At 36.2% G+C, this 17,305-nt stretch overlaps 1 protein-coding gene and 1 non-coding gene across 2 annotated transcripts in view; both read right to left on the minus strand.

Moving 5' to 3' along the window:
* GRM7 (glutamate metabotropic receptor 7) overlaps window positions 1–17,305 on the minus strand; it is an 888,187-nt gene that overhangs the window by 374,054 nt on the left and 496,828 nt on the right. The gene's annotated exons all lie outside the window — the stretch shown is intronic.
* Window positions 14,077–14,209, minus strand: LOC118993392 (small nucleolar RNA SNORA41). The gene has a single exon (XR_005067847.1). It is a non-coding gene; the product is annotated as a small nucleolar RNA SNORA41 (small nucleolar RNA).

Here is a 17,305-nt window from a genome sequence, read left to right on the forward strand (position 1 = left end):
AAGAGCCCTAATAAAACAAGATTTGGGTTTATTTTGGTTCATTGTGAGGTGACAAGAAAGTATAATCATGTATCACTCTGCCTTTAAAAATGACTTGCAAAGAGCCCAGAGAAATGTAATTGCAGAGATGACCCATAAGCCACTTGGAACATAATTTTATTATATTCCTGTAAGAATCCTTTGGAAGATTTATAATAAAAGTTAGAGTACTTCCAAGACAATTTTAATATTAATTAAAATAACATTAAAATTATAGCATACCAAGTAATATAATTTCTTTAACCAGTTTCTATCATAATTTATTTTAATTAAATGAAAATCTCAATTGTCCATGGCATTTGCTAATATATTACCTTCAGAAGAAAAACTCAAAAATGATATGGGAGTTGGGTGAGACTCTGTATTAGACAAAAATTCTAGCTACTGTAATTCAGAACCCATGCAGCCGTATCTCACGTAGCTTTCCCCAACTTTTCATCTTTTCCGAATAGTAACAGGTGATGCTGCAAATAGACTGAGACACTGAAGAACCTTTTATATGAGAGAAAGATTAGTGTTACTAAATGGTATGCACTTATTTAAAAAAAAGCAAGGAGAGCAATTATAGATAATTTCTAATCAGAGTTAGCATTGAAAATGAATAGAAAACACCATTTCCAAAATTCATTACTTAAATCTTAATTAAGGATGTTCTTTACTCAAAAAATGTAAGGATATCATAAAGGACTATACTTCTATTTCCAGCAAAAACATGGACTGAAAAAATGCAAACTTCCCAATGGTTGTAAATATAAAAAATAAAAAAGACACTTAGAAAGTGTAGATGACATAAAACACCATTTTTTTAGATACATAAAATGAACTGAGAATGTAAAGAGAAAGTGTCTGCCCAAGTGTCCAAAATACAGAGGAAAATAAAGAGAGATTTTATATAGAAGCCAGACGGGAGAGGAAGAGAATGTGGCATTATCCAGATAAGGGCCATAACAAGTGTGGTGTGGCTGTTAAAGTCTTCTTAGGGATGAAAGATACAAGTTTGCATCCATAGGAGGTAATGGAACCTCAGAATAAACTAGAACTCAGAAAAGGTAGTTCCCCCATTACAATAAAACAAAATAAATGTGCCCTCCAGTCCAGAAAGGGAACCAAAGGAAATATCTAAAACTTGCACCATACACTGTGGTTGTATTCTAAATTGACTGTAAGAATAAAGTGTGAGATTTTCAAGCTGAAAATTTAACATAAAAACTTTTCCTAGACTAATGAAATTCTCAGTCTCCTGGAAAAATTACATATTAATTCTTTCTGTAGCCACACTTCCACAGGGGAAGGGCTTTCAATCCTGCACACAAAAAGCAGTCCTTACCAAAGAGAAGTTTGCAAGCAAAAATTATAAACCATGTACATTGAGTGAAAGTCAATAGGTTCTCAGTGAATCCGGTAACTATGTCATGTGAAACAGACTGTCATACAATGTGGGGCAACAGTAGGTTTATAGTTGTTTGAATGGAAAATAATATAATAATGAATAAATAATAATACAAGAATAAACTCTGGTTTTCATACTCACAACTGTAAACCTATTTTTGCCCCACCTTGTGCTATGGATTTAAACATTTAAGAAATAAAAGACAGCATAAACACAATAATAAAAAAATTAGAACACTCTGGGAATCCAGAAAGACAATCAGCCAAAAGGGGAACAGTTGAATTATTTGAAATGACAAATATAAAAAATAAATTTATTTGAACAAAGCATAAAAAAATAAAGGGTTAACTATCAGATTAGATATAAAAAAAGAATAATCAGTAAACTGGAAGACAGTTTGAGGACATTTCTAAGAATTTAGCAAAAAGAAATAAGCAAAAGAAAAAACTAAAATAATGTTACCAATTATGGAAATGAAGAAATTCTGAAGAACTTCCAGAAAGAGAAATTAGAGAGAAGTCCAGAAATTCAACATTCAAAGAGAAAATAGTTGAGGTTTTACTTGACTTTATAGAATATCAAGTTCATTTGTAAAGAGCACACTGATTTAAACATCTAGAGGGAAAAGGGGGGGCTTAGGATGCCTTAATGGCAATCAGAAAAAAAAAATAGCAGTTTACTTTAAAATTAAAAAAAAAAAGATTGGAAGCAAGTCGTTCCCCAGCAGCAGCGGATCCAGAACTGCAGAGGAGCATCATCAAAGGCAACAAGAGGCAAAAACCGCCAGCTGTTAATCTGCACCTGCTACACTTACCTAAACTGGCCATTGTGAGTATGGGGAAATCAGAGTGATTTCAGACAAAGACCGCTACTCAGGTGCATTTATTGAAAAAAATATTACAAGCTATTCTTCAGGGAAAAAAAGATTGAAGTAGATGAATAAGTGGGATGGAAAAAGAGACAATGAGGAAGGAAATTTGTTATTGTGTAGGTTAATATTTAGTTAAAATTAACCCTAGCCATGATAAGAACAAATATTAAGAAAGTTGTAAGTGCTGGAATTTAATAAAAATTAATACAACCGTAGAATATGAAACTAGATGAGGGGGATTACAGCCTTAGGGGGAAAAATACTCCTTTCATTAAAGAAGAGAAAAGATAAACCAAACCGTGTTTCATTTTTAAGTCATATGCAAATGTTATAATTTCCGAATTATTGATAAAGAAGAAAAAAGAAAATGTATAGCTTTCTAATAAAGGGAAGCAAAATAAATTTTAAAATGTTCAATTCTGAATGTAGGACAAAAGGGATCAAATGGTGAATAAAAATCATTGGATCTAAAACACAAAAAGGAAGGAGTAGAAATAAATCCAAGTAATCACAATAAAGAGGACACAATTAGAAAAAAAAAAAAGAGGGCACAATTAGAAATCTAGATAGCCATTGCTAACAAGAGATCTACTTTAAAAAGACAATTCATCAGGAAAAACAAGAAATTCTCTCTCTATATATATGTATATATGCTCTCCCTCATAAAACTAATAGAATTACGTGATTACAAGGAGAAATTAAAGAAAAAACAATAATGGTAGGACATTTTAAAACAGCTTTCTCAGAGATAGATTAAGTCAACTGACATCTACTAAGGGTAAATGAAATTTGAATGACACAATTAATGAGCTTTACATATTTACATACAAATATATGTAGGACTCAACTTTAACAATTGAAGAATACTCTTCAATTGGAAGTGGGTAATCATCAGCAGAAAAACAGACAAAGAATATGAACAGCCAGTTCTCAGAAGTGAAAATTAGAATGGTAAATAAACATATGAAAAGTATACTTGTAATCAGGACAATGTGTATAGTAATACATAGAAAAAAACATAAAACTAATAATTTCAAGTGTTGGCGGGAACATAGAGCAAGACAAGCTTTCACGGACTGCTTGTGGGATCGATCTTTTGACAGTCCATTTGACATCAATCAGGTTGGAGACTTTTGTACCAGGTGAGCCGAATAATTCCCGTTTTATGCACATTATTCTAGAGAAGCTCTCACATGTGTACACATAGTTGTTCATCATCTTTGTAAATGCTAAGAGAAAAAATATGGGGATATACTAAGTGCCCTTTCAATAATGAGATGAATAAATAAACTCTGGTAGAATCATAGGCAATAATTAAACCATATAAACTGGAACTACACAAATTAAGATAAATTAAACCTCTGAAATATAATATATCCCTGACAACTGATGTTGGATGATAAAAAATATACAAATGATATATGCGGTGTAAAGAATATATATAAAAATTAAAACTATGTAAGATTTTATTGTATGTTTAAGAGTGAAGATACAGAGGTGCAGGTGAGAGATCACTATCTGCTCTTGGCTTCTTTGGGGGAATAATTGAACAATAGAGGTGCTGTTCCTAAGAAAAGTAGAATGGGTATAAAGGAGGAAAGGAGATATTCACCATACACCCTGTGTTCAATTCATGTAGAGAAAATTAGGCTTTAAGTTACTATCATGAGATGTTGATGTTCTGGTTTGAAGGAATTATGAGGAAAATTTAGTCCATGAGCAAGGCGGAAGGTTGGAGAGTGGCTGGTCCTCTTTTACTTTTTTTTTTCATTAGAGAAATATTAATGTGTGGTTGCCTCTCATGTGCCCCCAACTGGGGACATGGCCTGCAACCCAGGAATGTGCCCTGACTGGGAATTGAATCAGCAACCCTTTGGTTCTCAGATCAGCACTCAATCCACTGAGTCACACCAGCCAGGGAGGTTTTCTTAAAGTTTCCCAAGACTTTGGTAAATAGTGCTCACCATGCCTCACGCCTTGCTCCTTTGGTCACACTGGTCCAATTGGAAAATAAAGTAGAATTTCTCAATCTTTATTTGTCTTGATCTCTCTCTCCTTTGGTCACCTCTTGTGATGTCATAATCTCCTTAAGAGGAAGTGCAGAACAAGTCATGGGATTATGTGAATTTAGCAAACATGGCTCTTTGAACCTTGCATATACTGTCATTTAATATCACAATGACTCTGTGGCATACATTGTACCCTACCCTACTTTCAAATATAGAAAACAAGCTTGGAGTGAAGTGACCTGACAGATATCACACAAGTAGCAAGCAGCAGACTGATATTTGAAAAAACACATCTTCCTATTATCTTCATATAAACTTGGGAATATAACTTTAGGACTCTTATGCATATCACTCAAAAAGAACTTTCTTAGGAAAGTCATTGTTTTTTCAATGAGTTAGACAACTAAAGAGCAGCTGCGATAGATGGTCGGTAGCATTATGTCAATTAATTAGACCAGATGTATATACTAGAACATGATAGGCAGTCCACACAGGAATTATACTGTATTTAAAATAATTGGCAATCAAAAAGGAACTATTTTCCCAATGTTTCTTAAGAATTTTACATCTCACATCATTATTACTTTCAAATTCTGCTGAGATAATGACCAAACCCAATTATTTTTAATATGAGCATTTTGTCCCATTTCATTTTTTGACAAAAATTACATGTATATTTAAACCCATTAATATCAGACAATAGACTTTAAAAAACTAGGATATATCGTTAGTGATGGGAACCTACTGTGCTGTACTCATAACACGTCTGAAATAATCATCAGGACTTTGTTCCTCACTCCCTTCTGGAGTGCTGATAATATGCAGTTTCCAGGTTCACTAACCATACCCCCATGCCCTTTAACCGTGCTGTTACCAATAGCTCAAAAATTACTGTTTTCAAAAGGTATTTCAGACACAATGGCATGATATAATTCTCCATTTCTAGTTTATTCTTTTCTTTCTCAGACCACTATGACATATGTAAATGTGGTACTATGATACCACCATCAACACTGAGACTTAAGACTCGAATAAACTGGTTGTCAAACACTGGTCTGATACATGACTGATGTGCGAACATTTATTAGAGCCTCCTTACCCCTTAGAGTCAGTAGAAATTCTCCCTAGACATCCTCCAACTCTACAGTTTTCTATCTTGAATTAATTCTGCACATCAAGGCTCTATGTAAGTATTATCTATCCAAATTTATTTTCCTTCCCTTAAAATAAGTTTTTGAGAACGCATTTGAGGACAGCTGTGTATAGAGAGCCCACATAAAATATCCCTTAGTTTCTAGATCTCATGAGCTGTCCCACTTTCTGTCTTTTTGCAGTTTTTCTCCCCAAACCTATGAGCGACATAATTTTTTCTTAAGTTAGCATGCACTAGTTTCTTCTATTTGCAGCCACAGAACCCCAGACAATACAGAAGTGGTTTGTATTGAGTGGTTTCCCAGACTCCAGACACAGGGTAAGGTGGTGATTGGAACCACAATAAAACAGATATTTGGATTTTAGCCAAAAAGATTTAGAGAACTAAAAAATCAACTAGTGATACCAAGTTCAAATAACAGATATGAAATCATGCACAGGAAATAGCCAGATGAGAAGGGTCAAGAGGATACTAGCATGCAATAGAATATGGTTAGGAAAACAAAACAAACAAAACAAATAAAGCAAGAATGGTTATGAGTAACTTCAGATCCAGGCTTACAATTTTTATTTGGTTGGTATTCACAATTCAGGATAACACAAATGCACAGGGTTGAGGTGGCTACTGGTGAAATTTGGAAAATATTTTCAAAATAAAAAATATATACCCTAGTTAAAAACATGCGTTTATTATATATAAGTCTGAGTTGGTTATTTAGAATGTCAAATCTCTGTTTGGGTCAGACAATGAATAATAAATAAAGAAAATAAGTGAATAAACAAACAAACAAACAAACAGACAGACAAATAACTAGTAACTTTGGTTATACCATAGCACCTAGGAGATCTAGTTGGCCACTGAAATCTAGGGGAACATTTGAGATCTTGCTCCCTACCATTTGTTGAGTAAAACAGAACAAATGGTAGGGAGCAGATTTTTTGGCTCAAATAAAGTCTTATAAAAATTGCTTTAAAAATAATCGTCAAAAGGAATTATTTTTAGGATAGAATTTTGGGATTGGGGACCATGAAAAGAACCACAAGTTAGAGACTTTCAGAATTCCTCAAAAAGCATGCCTGGGATAGGGATGTCTTTAAACCTGAATGCAGACACTGTATGCTATTGCAGAAAGTTGGCTTTTATAAAAAAGGAAAATTTAAAAAGAAAAAAAAAGGAAACAAAGTGTTTAGGGGTTAATAATTTAACTCAAACCAGTGAACAGTGCAAAATTTTTATCACATTTTGGTGATTATTTACACATAATTAGCCTACATACTTCTAGCCACAAAAATCATCATGACATCACTTGACATTTGGTCTGACAACTGGGAGCTTGTGAAAATCACTAAAGTCTCAGTTTCAGCATCATGGTGACAAACAGGAAGACAAACGCCTGTCTCACAGGGTTGTGTCTTCAGTGATGAGAATTTAGGCTGATGTCCTACAGACCTCAGAGGTTACCCCTCAAATTTTATAAAATTGTTCATATCACTGGGCATTCTCTGGTTTACTGTGTTTGAAATATCAGAACATAATGAAGACTCTATTACAAACCCAACTAATGATAGTTTGAGGTATTATCAAGTTACATTAAAAAGAGAAACAAAATCAGCCAAAGAAATGTAACACACAGTTATTACTGTGGGTTACTGTTGGTGGTATTAGCTAAAAGTGATGAGTATTAGGAACTTAAAAAAACTGTTTCTAAGTCACTTTAGAAAGCATTACAGTACATGGTTATATTGTAAACGAACAGTGTGAACACTTAAAGGAGGGAGTAAAATTTAAATAACACAAAAGAACCTGGTCCTTATGTTTTGTGATTGGGTACTAGGACCAACAATCCACCTACTGACTCAAACACAGATTAAATAAGGACTCCCAACAATATAAGTGGAAATCAAGACAATACATTCTGGAAAGCTACAAGATGATTCAAAAAGCAGTTTTTTGAATCTGGAGAAGAGAAAAATTTGGACTTAATGCTTAAAAAACATTTGAATATTATTTTATAAAAAGAAAAAGAATAATTCTAAATGAATATTATTGTTGGTATGAACTAAAATGTGTGTAGAATAAAATTAGATTAAACTATATAGGTATTTGATTATTTTATCTGCACACTTTATACTTACATATACAGATCAAAAATAAACATTTTTAATTGTGTGATATGGAAAATGGGATGTTGCTTTATATTGGGGAATAAATAATAAATAGATAAATCTGGTATCTGACTTGGTCACTCCCTGTATTACGGCATGTGCCCCTGGGGCCAGGTCCAATCATAGTAATGAACTTGCCTTATTAAGTTACACAGAGCTTGGGTTCATAGAACGTTGCATTTCATCTACAAGTTAAAAAATATGCCCTGCTGTCCACGAACACCTTCAGGACTTGAGTACCAATGAATAGAAGTGCAGGATACATGTGGAGAAGACAAGTTCAAAATTAGAACTGTTCATACTGTGCCTGGGGAACCGCTAGCCATTAGGTCCTGAGTTCTGCATGACAAGCCCATCAGCTGGGCCATTTTATGCTAAAAGAAGTAAGCTGACAGATTACGGCAACCTGCAACTGAAAGTTAAGTTTCAGTGGTCAGTCTCTTAATAAAAAAGATAAAGAAATTTATGACAAGGAGGAACCAGACAAAGGATGAAGAAAATCAAACTATATGAAGAGGAAGAAGGAATAAAAATACTCACTGTGAGGAACTGGCAGAAGCGTTGAGAAAATTAAGAACCTGTCAGGTTGCATTCTAAAGCATAGTTTGGGGAAATCAGGTTATGGAAGACAGTTTCTCTAAAGGACCACGCTCACATTTGTCTACCTATATTTTACTGAGGTGAGAACTACAGGGACTACATTTTGCATTCCCTGGCATGAGGCATGGCCATTTAATTAGGACCCACCAGTAAGATACGAACAGAAGTGATGTACGTTGCCTCTGGAGCCACGCCTTTAAGAAGCATGTAGATCTTGTCCACATTCTCTAAACATCCACAGACTGAATGTAAATGATTAGGAGGCTGTGAGTAGTAATTCTCCAACTTTGGTGTTCATCAGAATCACCTGGAGGTTTTTTTTTTAAATTTTAATAGTTGTTCAAGTACAGTTTTCTGTCTTTTACTCCCATCCCATCCCCCCCTCTCCAGCTCTCCCCACCTCCCTCCTGTTTCCACCCCCTCATCTTGTTTTGGTCCATGTGTCCTTCATACTTGTTTCTGCAAATCCTTTCCCTTTTCTCCTGAAATTCCCTCCCCTCTCCCCTCTGGTCACTGCCAGCCTAGTCTCCATTTCAGTGTCTTTGGTTATATTTTGCTTGTTTGTTTGTTTGTTGATTGGGTCCCTATTAAAGGTGAGATCATGTGAAATTCAAGGTGGATAAAATATTTAAATATAAATTGTGACATCATTAAAGTCCTAGAGGAGAACATAGGCAGGAAAATCTCAGAAATTTCACACAGCAACATTTTCACTGATACGTCCCCTAAAGCAAGGGACATAAGGCAAAGAATAAACAAATGGAATCTCATCAAAATAAAAAATCTTCTGCATGGCTAAAGGAAACAGTATTAAAATAAAAAGAGAACCAACTGTATGGGAAAACATATTTGCCAATGATACCTCAGACAACGGTTTAATCTCCAAAATATACAAAGAACTTACATGACTCCACTCTAACAAGACAAGCAACCCAATTAAAAAGTGGGCAAAGAACTTAAACAGACACTTCTCCAAGGACATACAGAGGATCCAGAAACATATGAAAAGATGCTGAGTATCACTAGCTATCAGAGAGATGCAAATTAAAACCACAATGAGATGCCACTTCACACCGGTCAGAATGGCCATCATAAACAAAACCACAAGCAACACATGATGGAGGGGATGTGGAGTAAAGGGAACCCTAGTGCACTGTTGGTGGGATTGCACCTGGAGGGTTTTAGCAAACACAGATCTTTAACCCCACAATTTCTAACTCAGTGCATCTGGGATGAAGCCTTAAAATATGCAACTCTAATAAGTTTCCAGGTAATGACAATGTTGCTGGTCTAGAAGGGCCATTCCGTGAGGGAGGGAAGAGCCATGCAATGAGAGGAGTCTGTGTTCTAGAATCACTGTGTGGACAAAAGTTACATGTTTATCATGGATATGTACTTCTGTTATATTTGCAACTTTAGCATCTGGGAGTCTATTTGCTAGAGCAGCTATCATTACCCTACTAATAGAGAGACCAAATGAATAAGTAATAAGATGATACGAGCATTTAACTGGAACTTGATGGAAGTACAGAAGAGAAGACATTACTGAGGATTTGGAGGAACAAATACAAGCAAGGGATTAGCTGTAGGATAAAAAAAAGATGGGTGAATTAGAGGTGAGAGTGGCAATGGATATCCTTGTGTGATTGGGAAATGTCAGTAAGGAGACTGACCTAGGTGGGAGAAAGGATTAACAGTAACAAATATTGGTGATCTACAGCTCAAAGTATAAAATGGAGTCCTTGGTATACGGCCTAGAACACCAGATTCAGTAAAAAATTTAACTCAAATGGAAAAAAATAAGGTAGTTCCTAAGTAAGAGATTAACCAGACTGATAAAAGTTACCTCTTAAAGGCTGATTGCCTGAAATTTAAATTAGATGTGGACCCCAGAGAACCATGTAGAAGCCTATTTTCATCACTCGAATCACACAGATCTAGTTATTAGAGTGATCTTATGACAAGGTCACATTATCAATCAGAGCCTCAATTTCCTTTTCTGTAAAATAAGAATAATGGTCTTCTAAGGGTTTTTTGGGGGGATAAGGATTAATTCAAGCGTGTATGAAAAGCAGTCAGCACAATGCTTTGCTATAAAGTTACAATAATATTAGCTATAAGGGTGGAACTGAGACAGAAGAAAGGGAGAGGAAAGAATAAGACCAAGGGACAATATCAAAGAACTCTGAGGCCTTTTCACCAATATTACGTGTTAGAGGAGGAGTAAATAGGTTTCACATTAAGATATCTCACCAATGATGCCTGAAAAGGGTGCAGTAAGAGCTAGAAATGGTGATAATAGGAAAACAAGATAAAGAAGGGCTGTGTTTTTTGTGTTTATTCCTCTATGTTAGGTTCACATTTAGTCAGAGGTAGATTTGTGGAAGCCCTTAAACAAAATGGACATTACAATGTTTGGATACTGCATATCTTCAAACAAGTAGGGCAAAAATTTTCCATGGTTGCAATACTTACTTGAAAGAATACTTCACTGCATTATAATCTAGATAGGCCTATGGTAGGAAGATTTACTCCAAATTAAATAGGGGCACTGGGGAGAAGAATATTTTCCAAGTTAAAATAACTCATTCCCCCCAAAATCTCATTGGCATATCTGCAAATGTTGCAGGTGACTTTAGAAAGGTCAAGAAAGTAGAAGAATACATTTCTGGATTAATCTATTGCTGTATGGTAAGCACCAAATATCCATTTACACAAGAAAATGGAAGATGTGACAGAAATCTAGGCATGTTGTCTTAAACCCATTGCCAGGAGTAACCTTGAAATATTTTTAACCTCTCCTGATAGCGCGGGAGCAACAGCACTCCGTTTAAATTTCAGAGCCATCCTTTTCGCTAAACACACTCGAAGGCTTCTTTGGAACTGTGATAACATTTTATCGATTTCACTAAGTGACCTGGATTGACTGAAAACTTGGGGAAGCTTAAAACACTAACATTTCCTCAAGGGTATTTTTCCATGGTGGATGTTCTGTTTATTTTTAATAAAGTGTTTTCCTTCCACGACTCATCTCACCTGATCATTTTGTCTGTCCGGTTGCTTTTAGAGAGTTTAGGTATAATATGAGATCTCACTAGATCTGAGCTGAAGTCCCAAAGCAGGTGCTAGCGGGTGTCACGTAGGTTTAAGATTTCTTGTGTTAGATTTACAATTTTTCTTGGTGCCAGAGCTCACCTAGGATTCCCATTTTACTAGAAAACATCCAATTAGATAAAGTAGATGCAACTTAAATGATAAAAGATAAAATCACAGAGAATTGGGAAAGGTATTTTTATAAAGGAAATACATATTTTGCCCTGAGCTCATCAGTGATGCTTTACCAGTAGATGCTTTTATTTCTTACTTCATACTAGAATAAGAATAAGGAGGCTAAGGAAAATGTGAATCTTCTAATTACTGATTTCCAGAGGAGAAATAAATGAAAACACAGTCTCTTTTTCTCCCATACCATTGTAGTTGTGACTAGACATTCCTGGGAGTAATTGTTCTCTAAGCATTTCAAACAGAATATGATTTTTCTCACAAGGAAATGATAAATTATTCACTGGAGAAATCAAACAAATCATCCCACTGAAATTCATGGGATTTTTTCTTAGTATTTCAATTTTTAGCTAGTTCTGAAGAAGAAAATCATGTCCTCTACTTGCTATACAGATGGAAACATAAAGGCCTTCTATGACTCTTGAAATTCACAAACTACACCATTCAGAAAATTGAGGTAGGTTATTAAAATTGCTACAGTTCATGCTGGAACAAATCTGAGTTGATGTGGTATAGGCCACTTACAGACAGATGTGTTGTTGAAATCTGAAATCAGTGTTTCTACAGTACTGCAGTCACCTAGGCATACAACAATGGACAATAAAAACCATAATACAAAAATGCTTTTGCCCACCTATGGTCATTTTTATCTAACTTAAATAAAACATAATGAGAGTCTTTGCCATAGTTCTGATAGGTATATAAATGGGTTAGATTGGTGGCTAATTATTAATTTGTAGCTTTTGCAATATGTGGTCAATATATTTGGGGGAGAGGAGTATGATTTGCTTTAGAGTCTATAATTACTTCTTTGTAATGATATTACTAATCATTATAACATAGGTGTGCTCTGCTTGAAAACTGCAACTGTGCCTTGCATTAATACATCACCAGTGTTATTTTTTTAAACAGAAAATTGTTTAAAAACATTTTTTTCCAAATTGAATTTATTTTTTGATACTCTGTGAACACATCTTACCTTAGCCTCCTACAGGTCTCAACTTCACCCAATAGCTACAGGAATGAAAACTCAGTAGCACTAGGAAACAGAGTGGATATTCACCTATTATAGGGCTAGCTATAGGCTCTAATCAAATAGCTGGCATTTAGCATAATATTGTCTAAGTCCATCCCTGCTGTCTCAGAAGGTAAGGTTTCCTTCTTTTATTTATGGCTTAGTAATATTCTGTTTTGTAAATGTACCACAGCTTCTTTTAAAAATCCTCACCTGAGGATATGTTTATTGATTTTTAGAGAGATAGGAAGTGGGGAGAGAGAGAGAAGGAGAGAAGGAGAGAGGGAGAGAGAGAGAGAGAGATTGATGTGAGACAAAAATCATCAATCTGCCCTGGCTGGTGTAGCTCAGTGGATTGAGCGCAGGCCTGTGAACCACAGGATCGTGGTTCGATTCCCAGTCAGGGCACATGCCTGGGTTGCGGGCCAGTTCCCAGCAGGGGACTCACGAGAGGCAACCATACATTGATATTTCTCTCCTTCTCTCCTTCCCTTCCCTCTAAAAATAAATAAATAAAATCTTTAAAAAAATTAATTGAGTTAAAAAAATTCATCAATCTGTTGCTTCCCATACATGCCCCAAATGGGGATAGAACCTGCAACTTAAGTATATTCCCTGACCGGGGATTGAACCTGCAACCCCCTGATGCACAGCATGTTGTACCAACCAAATGAACCACTGGAAAAGGCACAACAGATTCTGTATCCACTCATCTACTAGTGGGCACTTGGGCTGCTTCCAAATCTTGGCTATTGAAAATAATGCTGCAATGAGTGTAGGGGTATATATATGTTTTTGAATTACTGTTTTGGTCTTCTTTGGGTATGTTCTCAGAAGTGAAATTGCTGGGTCATAGGCAGTTTCATTTTAAATTTTTTGAGGTAACTCCTTACTGCTTTCCATAGTAGCTGCACCAGTCTGTATTCTCACCAGCTGTTTATGAGGGTTCCCACTCACAAAAAGACAAATACCATGTGATTTCACATATATATGTGGAATCTAATGACTAAAATAAACTAACAAACAAAATAGAAACTGTTGGGAACTGTCCTGCCTTGTTCTAGGAGGTGTAACCTTACCAACAGGCAAAAAGGCCCCATGGCTAGTTGATCTTGGTACCATAAGCCACTAAGGAGACAAAACTTTATCCTCCTGGCAGGGGCACAGACTCTGTTCCCTTTACTTCACCCTGCTTGGCTCCTGGGAGATGGCTAGATAGTCAATGATGGGTAAGATTCCTCAAGGAAGGAACAACCTAAGACAGGCACAGTTACAAAGGGGCCATCAGGGAAGGATTTAGGGGATTATGGAGGAGGGACATAAAACCCTCATCCCTTGGCTTTATGATAGCTTGAGTCCTCATTCTATCTGTAAAAAATCTCCTAATCTCTTGGCTGCCTTGCTGCCCCCACCTGATTCAGGCCTGAAACAATGCTGAAGGTGGGTGCAGAGGGGATAGTGATCAGGCCTAAGAAAAAATACATTAGATCCTGTGAAAACTGCTTTGCTAAGAATGCTTTCAATTTATTTTATTTTTTTATTTTTATTTTTCCCATGTCTGTCACACACATGTCCACTTTCTGTTTTGCTAAGAAAGAGGAGTTTAACTGTGTAACAATTCCTTTCCCACAGAGGAATACCACAACTGCCACCACCAGAACAGCTTCAGATCAGTATCTGTGGAAAGAATGCTCTCAATTTAAATGTTAATGGTCCAAGCACAAAATACGTTTTTTCCCCCAGGTTTTATAGCCAATTGGCATCACCCTGTCTATCAGACCATGACTTAAAATAACCCACAATGATCCCAGAAATACATCTATAAACCATTCTTTCTTTGATATGCATCCCTATGCAAGCTAAACTCAATTAAAGCCCATTGAGAGAGAGGCTCCAGGCCTTTCTCCTCTCTGAGATTGGTCAGCCTTTTCTCCCTAAACAGATCATGTCTTGCTAGAATTAATCTCATCTGCAGCAGCCTGGAGAGCTCTGCTGGATGAGAACAAGTCTCCTCCAGAAGAAATAGATTCACATATACAGAAAACAGACTGACAGCTGTCAATGGGCGGGGGATTGGGGGACTGGGTGAAAAGGTGAAAGGATACAGCAAACCAAACCAAACAAAACTCATAGACATACAACAATATGGTTATCACCAGAGAAAAAGGGGGTGGGGCAGGTAGAAGAGGGTAAAGGGGGGATAGTAAATGGTTATAAAAGAAGCCTTGACTTGGCTGGTGAACAAAGAATATAATATGCAGATGATGTATTATAGAATTGTACACAGAAACATGTACAATTTTATTAAGCAATATCACCCCAATAAATTCAACAAACATAGCTAACGTTTATTTAATTTAATTTAATTTAACGTTTTACTTATTACATGTTAGACATTGTACCTGAAATGGGCTGCAAAAGAGGTCTGCTGATCATCAGGAAGTCAGAATAATTGTGAAGACCTGAGACATATTCTACAAGTCACAAGTAGAAACCATTATCATTATTTTATAGGTAAGCTCATAGAATGAGTTCAGATCAAGTTCAAAATTTGATGTTTATAATGGTTATGCCACTTCTCTAGTAGATCATCTTCTCTTTATAACAATAACACTTTCTAGATTTTTCATCATTCTCCATTTTATACATTTTTCTTATTTTTTTTTCAATAGGCGTGATTTGGCAATATGCAACCAAAAGCACATATATAGTTTTATATGAATAACATTACACGTAAGAGAAAAAAAAAACTTTCCTGACTTGAGTGTTCTAATTTTAGGTTAAGACAAACAGTTAACCCTTTAGATATAGTCTCTATATCGGGGCAGCAAATTCCTGAGTGTCTGATTCTTGCTTGCTGTGTGCAACTGGCAGTGAAGGGGCTCAGAAGGAATCCATGGCAACTGTGTAACTTGTGGATGTAGGAAAGAATGATGAAAAGAGCAGAGTCATTCAGATGACAGATTTCAATCACTGTCATGAGAAAGGCCAGTTATAAAATCAAGCCATGGTCTGGTGACAGCACAATTATTTCAAAATTCCCTCAGTCTTTCTAAAAAGCAGCACCCTGTACTAACTTTAGTGCTGAAGGTTCAGTACTTTGGTCTTTCTTTTCTAGGACAGGTGTTTGCTTTTTTTTCTGATCATCAAGAACTATGCAACAGCCCTGGCTGGTGTAGCTCAGTGGATTGAGCGCGAGCCTGTGAACCACAGGATCATGGTTCGATTCCCAGTCAGGGCACATGCCTGGGTTGTGGGCCAGTTCCCAGCAGGGGACTCACGAGAGGCAACCATAGATTGATGTTTCTCTCCTTCCTTTCCTCTCTAAAGGTAAATAAATAAAATCTTTAAAAAAAAAAGAACTATGCAACAGACTACCTCTGTTTGTGTACCAATTTGATAATCAAAAACTCAAAAAACTGGCAACATATAGTTTGTCAATAAATATTTCAACTAAAAATGGCTTCCCCAAAGAACTGTAAACTGATGCAACCTCTTACATCTTAGCTCCTCCTTCTGCTAAAGGAGGTCACATGTCAGGCACACTATCACTGGTATGAACATTAATTCCAAGAGACTGAGCACTTGAGTACCTAACATGTACAATAACCACAATGAATAAATAATGTCTGCTAAAGTATTCTAATAAACCTACTAAGTTCCAGTCCTCTTTTAAGCACTTATTTGAATTCCCTTAATTCTTACAGTAACCCCATGGGGGACATGACTATTACCACATGTTACTGTGGTAACTGATTGCAGCCACCCATAATTTGAATAACTTTCCTAAAACCACAGACCTCACAAATGATGAGCTGGCATTTCAGCAGGTGATCTGGCTCTGGAGCCCATGATCTCAACCATGACATTACTGGTTAAACAGCAATAGTTCTCAAAAGTGTGGTACTTGGCCCAGCAAAATAAGCATTACCTGGGAAATCATTAGAAATTATTTAGCCCCAGCCCACACATAGTGAGTCAGCAGGCCCTCTGGAGTGGGGAACTAAAAATCTGCTTTAACTCAATTATCTCCAGGTAATTTTGAGAAAAAAATAAAGGCTGAGAATCACTATTATAGTAGGACACAATTGAGCATGGCATAGATTCTGCCATCAGTAAACCCTTGAGGTAGAAAAAAACATTAAATCTCTTGAGCCAATTGTACAAGTTCTGTCGGTCTCTCCCATGGACTTGGATTAGGGAGGCTGCATGAGAAGTGTATAGAGTGCATGTTTCACTCTACAGAAGTATTAGAGATTCTAGGACCTAGACATGTTTGATGTTCGTTGGAAAGTTTACAGATCTACCCTGAGGGCCCACCTAAGAAAAGCAACTGAAGCCCGAACGAATAAAACTTATACAGTGTGTATCCTTAGAGTTGAGCATGCAAATCACAGAGTTTATTCTTGTATTATTATTTATTAATGGTTGTATGATGTTCCACATGAACTGTAAACCTACTTTTAGCCCACCCTGTAGACTGTCTTGAAAATCACAAGCAATCAGGGACAATATCACCTCTGAGTGCCTCAGTCATCGGAGTGTCACTAATAGAAGATCATTGATTCCAGTGCCTCTATCGGAGGTAGGATCTAAAGCCTACAGGGAGATTTAGGGGCCGTGAATTTAAGACAATGGGATACGGTAAAAGAATGCTGTTTCTCTTATATCTCATACTCACCTGTAGGAAATCCCAATGCCTAGTATTGTCTAATATTCCTAAATGATCCACCTGCCCATATGATCTGTAATTTTAAATTTACATTTTTGTGCACAGCCTT

Source organism: Sturnira hondurensis, unplaced genomic scaffold (assembly GCF_014824575.4).
Source record: "Sturnira hondurensis isolate 20B ecotype Veracruz unplaced genomic scaffold, ASM1482457v3 Scaffold0008723, whole genome shotgun sequence".
Classification (NCBI taxonomy): Eukaryota; Metazoa; Chordata; class Mammalia; order Chiroptera; family Phyllostomidae; genus Sturnira; species Sturnira hondurensis.